A 7,999-nucleotide genomic window follows, 5' to 3' on the forward strand; every position below is an offset into this window, starting at 1 on the left:
TTACAGCCCAATAATGGGAATTCATTCTGTAACAATCTCAATTCAGTGGCACCCTCTACTGGTGAAAAAGTGGAATAACGCTTTGGTATTCTCACTGACAATCTTTAGACACTGATTTTCACATATATTTTGCAGGTAGACAGTAGAAACATACTAAAATTATTTTATTTTTGTTGCAGGAGACTATTGATCTGAAAGAATTTAACTTTACAGGAACAACACTGTAATGTTTAAGCAAAATTAAAAATCACTAGAATTTAACCTCAAAGACTTTCACTTGTATACCACCTTATTTCTTAGAAACATCTCAAAGCAGTTCATTTGCAATGAATCACACAGTAGCTATTTTGCACACAGAAAGATTCCACAAACAAAAATGCTGCAACTGTATAGAGTATTGTTGAGGCTGCACCTGGAGTACTGCGTGCAGTTTTGGTCACCTTACTTAAGGAAGGATATACTAGCTTTGGAGGGGGTACAGAGACGATTCACGAGGCTGATTCGGAGATGAGGGGGTTACCTTATGATGATAGATTGAGTAGACTGGGTCTTTACTCGTTGGACTTCAGAAGGATGAGGGGTGATCTTCTAGAAACATTTTAAATAATGAAAGGGATAGTCAAGATAGAGGCAGAGAGGTTGTTTCCACTGGTCGGGGAGACTAGTACTAGGGGGCACAGCCTCAAAATACGGGGGAGCCAATTTAAAACCGAGTTGAGAAGGAATTTCTTCTCCCAGAGGGTTGTGAATCTGTGGAATTCTCTGCTCAAGGAAGCAGTTGAGGCTAGCTCATTGAATGTATTCAAATCACAGATAGATAGATTTTTAACCAATAAGGGAATTAAGGGTTATGGGGAGCGGGCGGGTAAGTGGAGCTGAGTCCACGGCCAGATCAGTCATGGTCTTGTTGAATGGTGGAGCAGGCTCGAGGGGCTAGATGGCCTACTCCTGTTCCTAATTCTTATGTTCTTATGTTCTTATGAATAACTATTTTACCTGATTTTGATTGAAGAATAGATGGTGAAACAGCCACCAGGTGAGCTATGCTGCCACTCATCCCTCCTTTACTGGATTTTAAAATGTAATACAACCTAGCACACAGACTTATATGATTGAGTGATTGCATGAAGTTTGGTCCATAACCAATTCTTCCAACCTTCTAAACTGAATGCAACCTGTATATACAAACATGTGTTATTTTTTCAACGTGTGCTAAAGCAGTAAAAGGATCTTGTACTGATTACCTCATTAAATTACTGTCAGTATTACCATACGGACCATATTCTTAAAATGGCAGAGGGTTCATGACCAAAGCCATGAAAAAGAAAAGAAAGACTTGCATTTATATAGTGCCTTTCTTGACCACCAGGTGTCTCAAGGCGCTTTACAGCCAATGAAGTACTTTTGGAGTGTAGTCACTGTTGTAATGTCGGACACGTGGCAGCCAATTTGTGCTCTGCAAGCTCCCACAAACAGCAATGTGACCAGATAACCTGTTTTTCTTATGTTGATTGAAGGATAAATATTGGCCAGGACACCTGGGATAACTCCCCTGCTCTTCTTTGAAATAGTGCCATGGAATCTTTTACATTCACCTGAGAGGGCAGGCGGGGCCTTGGTTTAATGTCTCATCCGAAAGACGGCACCTCTGACAGTGCAACTCTCCTTCAATACGGTACTGGAGTGTCAGCCTAGATTTTTGTGCTCAATTCCCTTGAAGCTAAAGCTAAAGCGAATATAGTGTATTTACAGGACATTTTACTGTAAAATAAGCAGACCATTTTGATTTTGTACAACACCTTGGTTAGGCATCAGTTAGAATATCGTATTTAGTTTTGGTTTTCTCATGTGGTGGGTGATATTGAGGCTTTCGAAAGGGTACAGAGAAGGGCCACAAGATTAATTTCCAATTTAAAATAACCAGATAGGCTCACAAAGAGCTGGGTCTTTGTATAGACTTAGGGTGATTTGATTGAGGTTCATAAAATGTTGAAAAGACTAGATTGTATTTGTGTAGACCAATTGTTTCAACTGGATACATTAGGGAGGATCAGAGGAAACTCTTGCAAATGATGTAAGGGTCGAACTAGATTAGATGATAGCAAAATCTTTTTTTCGCAGAGAATAGTGGACCTGTGGAACAGGTTGCAAAGGGTAGGTACCTTGTAATGTTAATCAGCACCAGGACTAGTTTTAATCGCCTAAGGGGGTCAGAGAGGAATTTTCAAGATTTTCTTCCCCTAATTGGCCTGGTTCATCTGGTTTTTCGCTTCTCCCAGGAGACTGCATGGCTCCGGGTAGGGTGGGGTGTGCATGTATTGTGATGCATAAGTCATCTGAACTGTATGGGACAGGCTGTATGAACCAGTTGTTTTTTTCCTATCATTTTTCATATGTTTGTCATATGTTGTGAGCCCATAACCATCCAACAACAAAAACTTGTATTTATATAGCGCCTTTAACGTAGTGAAGCTTCACAGGAGTATTATGAGAGAGAGAGAGAGAAAAAAATTGACACCGAGCTGCATAAGGAGAAATTAGGGCAGGGGTCAAAGAGGTAGATTTTAAGGAGCATCTTGAAGGAAGAAAGAGAGGTAGAGAGGCAGAGAGGTTTAGGCAGGGAATTCCAGAGCTTGGGGCCGAGGCAACAGAAGGCATGGCCACCAATGGTTGAGCAATTATAATCAGGGATGCTCATGAGAGCAGGATTAGAGGAGCGCAGACATCTCAGGGAGGTGGGGAGGTGGGGGTGTGTTGTGGGCTAGAGGAGATTACAGAGATAAGGAGGAGCGCGGCCATGGAGGGATTTGAAAACAAGGATGAGAATTTTGAAATCAAGGCGTTGCTTAAAAGGGAGCCAATGTAGGTCAGCAAGCACAGGGTTGAGGGGTGAGTGGGACTTGGTGCGAGTTGGTCCAGTGTTGCCCACTTGATCTACCTTAACCAGGGATAGTTCACACTTGAGACTGAAAAGCAGAAAGTACCACAAAGGACTTTAATAAGTCAATATACCTTGGACAACATGGACCATTTTCCATACTTTGGGAGCCTATTATCAGCAAGGGCAGACATCAACGACAAGGTTCAACATCGCCTCCAATGCGCCAGCGCAGCCTTTGGTCGCCTGAGGAAGAGAGTGTTCGAAGATCAGGCCCTCAAATCTGGCACCATGCTTATGGTCTACAGGGCGATAGTGATACCCGCCCTTCTGTATTGCTCAGAGACATGGATACAGTAGACACCTCAAGTCGCTGGAGAAATACCACCAATGATGTCACCGCAAGATCCTGCAAATCCCCTGGGAGGACAGACGTACCAACATTAGTGCTCTCAATCAGGCCAACATCCCCAGCATCGAAGCACTGACCACATTCGACCAGCTTCATTGGGTGGGTCACATTGTCCGCATGCCCGACACAAGTCTCCCAAAGCAAGCGCTCTACTCGGAACTCCTGTACGGCAAGCGAGCCCCAGGTGGGCAGAGGAAACGTTTCAAGGACACCCTCAAAGGCCCTTGATAAAGTGCAACATCCCCACTGACACCTGGGAGTCCCTGGCCAAAGACTGCCCTAAGTAGAGGAAGAGCATCCGGGAGGGCGCTGAGCACCTCGAGTCTCGTCGCCGAGAGCATGCAGAAACCAAGCGCAGACAGCAGAGGAAGCGTGCAGCAAACTAGACTCCCCACATACCCTTTTCTCCAATGACTGTCTGTCCCATCTGTGACAGAGACTGTAATTCCCGTATTGCACTGTTCAGTCACCTGAGAATTCACTTTTAGAGTGGAAGCAAGTCTTCCTCGACTTCGAGGGACTGCCTATGATGATGAGAGAGATGGAAAGGTTTAGGGAGGGAATTCCAGAGCTTGGGGCCTAGGCAACAGAAGGCAGGGCCACCAATGATTGAGCGATTATAATCAGGGATACTCATGAGGGCAGAATTAGAGGAGCCCAGACATATCGGGGGGGGGGGGGGTGTTGTGGGACTGGAGGAGATTACAGAGATAGGGAGGGGCGAGGCCATGAAGGGATTTGAAAACAAGGATGAGAATTTTGAAATCGATGCATTGCTTAAAAGGGAGCCAATGTAGGCCAGCGAGCACAGGGGTGATGGGTGAGCGGGACTTGGTGCGAGTTGGTCCAGTGTTGCCCACTTGAACTACCTTAACCAGGGATATTTAATCATTTAGTTCACACTTGAGACTGATAAGCAGGAAGTATGACAAAGGACCTTAATGAGCCAATATACCGTTTTCTGAAAAGGAGAGATTATAATAAACAATTTTTTTTTAAATTATAGAGATTTTTGAAAATATTTTGGATTTATAAGTATTTCTTTGTTATTGTTAGAAATACATTGAAAAGAGTGTATTGACCAGACTTTCATTGTACGAGCTGGCTAGTTACAAATGGCTTACTCAAGTACAAATGTTAGTTTTGACAGCTACCTGTCAAATATCAGCGCATTATTGGATAGATCAAGTCTAGTCACAAGCTCCAAGTTATTCTCGACATCAAGGCAGCATTCGATGACTATGGCCCCAAGGATCCCGAGAAAAATGGCGGTAAATGGGGAAACCCTCCAATGGTTGGAGTAATTCTTCTGGTTGTCACAGGCCAATCATCACAGCGCTAGGAGATTGCTGCTGGAATTCCTCAGGGCAGTGTTTTTGACCAAATTATCTTTAGCTGATTTCCCTGCCATAACGTCAGGAGTATGGTTGTTCGCTAATGATTCTATATTGTTCAGCTCCATTCAGAACTCTTCCGATAATGGGCCAGTCTACAGCAGGACCTGGACAATATCCAGGCTTATCCTTACAAGTGTCAGGTAACATTTGTGTCATTTGTGCCAGGCAATGACCATCTCCAACAAAAAAAGATCCAATTACATCCCCCTGACCTTCAACTGCACCACAATATCATAATGGGCGCTCACCAGAGCTTAACTGGATTAACCAGTGGACAATACTCTGGATACTGGAGTAGGGCACACTCTGGATACTCAGTGATGAATGGATCACCATTGATCCCTCAATGGCTCTCCACCATCTACAAGGCTCAAGTCAGGTGTGTGAGGGATTCTTTAGCTTCTAGCAGTTTACTATCAGACCGAATCGATAGGGGCATCAGTCGGGCTGCGGATCTCCTACAGTCTGCTCTCCCACAGATCAGTAGGAGTGCTGAGTCACAACCCAATCGGGAATGGAACATGTAACCATCTCTCAAAATGACAGCACCCTCACAACCCCCTCAATCAATGGTCACCCTGGTGTCAGCTGGCAGCCGCTGAGTTTCCAAAGTTTGCAGCCAGACCTTCTCAGGCCCGAGCTCCTAGAGGTCCCCAACCATGAGAATTTTATGAACCCTTGACTGAACCACAGAAACCTTCCACCTCTCATGCTGCAGCCACTGGGGTTCACCGCATAAAAGCACTGGAGTAGGGGTAAGGGAGCACTTAAGACACATACTTGGGGTTCACATCAGGATAATAATTAGTGTGTAAGCATTTGTATAAGGCAGTAAAATGATAATCCTTTTTGAAATCATTGTGTGCAGAGAATTTTCCTATAGTAGCGAGTGACACTGCAATGTTATCTGACATTAATACTAATGTTGGCCTTTGGATAGATGCAGTTTATTTGAGGGTAGAAGGAGGTGGTGGCCGTGACTGTTAATGCAGGGGAGAAGAGATTTTTCTGCCTATTTCTGACGGGAGCTCTGACCACCTATATTGAGGTCCGCCCCAAAATTGGAATGGATGGACAATCAGCGCTTCAATTCCACAGATTGTACAGGTCATGAAAATTGTCCTGGGGATTTTCTTAGCCTTCATCATTGTTATATCCACTAACAAATTTCAAGAAATGCCAGCTGCTCTGTACCTCTCTTCTAATTATCAGTGTGATCCTAGTTTATATTCATTCATTTGCCAGATTTCAGTATAGACACAACCTAATAGACAGGCATGATTCAGAATGAATCATAGAACTGTGATTTAATTGCGAGGCTCAGGTGTCACCATAAACCACGAAAGTGAAGTTTGAGTAGTTTATGGAAATAATGTGGACCCTGAAATTAAATGAATGCTTTTCATAAGAACATAAGAACATAAGAAATAGGAACAAGAGTAGTCCATATGGCCCCTCAAGCATGCTCCGCCATTCAATAAGATAATGGCTGATCTGATCATGGACTCAGCTCCACTTCCCCGCCCGCACCCCATAATCCCTTATCCCCTTATCGCTCAAGAAACTGTCTATTTCTGTCTTAAATTTAATCAATGTCCCAGCTTCCACAGCTCTCCGAGGCAGAAAATTCCACAGATTTACAACCTGAGAGAAGAAATTCCTCCTCATCTCTGCTTTAAATGGGTGGCCCTTTATTCTAAGATCATGCCCTCTAGTTCTAGTCTCCCCCATCAGTGGAAACATCCTCTCTGCATCCACCTTGTCAAGCTCCCTCATAATCTTAGACGTTTCGATAAAATCACCTCTCATTCTCCTGAACTCCAATGAGTAGAGGCCTAACCTACTCAACCTTTCCTCATAAGTCAACCCCCTCATTATTTTAGAGTTTAGGGCAAAAGCCAAGAAAATGCCTTTGTAAAAGCGAGAAAATTGCCATGCTCAAACAAATTGCTTGTGTTGTATGATCCATGTAAGTGTTTGGTACTAGCATGTGATGCGTCGTCATATGGCGTCGGATGTGTATTGCAACAAGCTAATGATTTTGGGAAACTGAAACTGGTTGCTTATGCATCCAGGAGTCTGTGTAAGGCTGAGAGAGCCTACAGCATGATTGAAAAAGAAGCGTTAGCGTGTGTCTATGGGTAAAGAAAATGCATCAATACCTGTTTGGGCTAAAATTCGAATTGGAAACTGACCATAAGCCACTCATATCCCTGTTTTCCGAGAGTAAAGGGATAAATACCAACACATCGGCCCGCATCCAGAGATGGGCGCTCACGTTGTCCGCATACAACTACGCCATCCGCCACAGGCCAGGCACAGAAAACTGCGCCGATGCTCTCAGTAGACTGCCATTGCCCACCACGGGGGTGGAAATGGCACAGCCCGCAGATCTAGCCATGGTTATGGAAGCATTTGAGAGTGAGCAATCACCCGTCACTGCCCGGCAGATCAAAACCTGGACAAGCCAGGACCCCTTATTATCTCTAGTCAAAAGCTGTGTGCTTCACGGGAGCTGGTCCAGTGTCCCAGTGGAAATGCAGGAAGAGATAAAGCCGTTCCAACGACGCAAAGCTGAAATGTCTATACAGGCAGACTGCCTTCTGTGGGGCAATCAAATAGTGGTCCCCAAGAAGGGCAGCGACACCTTCATCAATGACCTCCACAGTACCCACCCAGGCATCGTAATGATGAAAGCGATAGCCAGATCCCACGTGTGATGGCCCGGTATCGGTGCGGACTTTGAGTCCTGCATTCACAGATGTAATACATGCTCACAGTTAAGCAATGTACCCAGGGAGACGCCGCTAAGTTTATGGTCTTGGCCCTACAAACCGTGGTCTAGTGTACACGTCGACTATGCAGGCCCGTTCTTGGGTAAAATGTTCCTTGTGGTTGTAGATGCGTACTCCAAGTGGATTGAATGTGAGATAATGTCGGCTAGCACGTCCGCAGCCACTACTGAAAGCCTGCGGGCCATGTTTACCACTCACGGCTTACCCGATGTCCTGGTGAGCGACAACGGGCCATGTTTTACCAGTGCTGAATTCAAAGAATTCATGATCCGTAATGGGATCAAACATGTCACATCTGCCCCTTTAAACCAGCGTCCAATGGTCAGGCAGAGAGAGCAGTGCAAACCATCAAGCAAGGCTTGAAGAGGGAAACTATTAGATCTCTTAATTTTCAATGAAATGCGAACTCCGGTTGTAGGTTTAACGTAATTTTATTCTGGCAGCAGCAACAAGCTTCTGGCTGATTGCCAGTTCCTTTTTCTTTCTGAGAACACATGGCCAAAATGGCTGTTCTTAT

Source organism: Pristiophorus japonicus, chromosome 8, assembly GCF_044704955.1.
Source record: "Pristiophorus japonicus isolate sPriJap1 chromosome 8, sPriJap1.hap1, whole genome shotgun sequence".
NCBI lineage: Eukaryota > Metazoa > Chordata > Chondrichthyes > Pristiophoridae > Pristiophorus > Pristiophorus japonicus.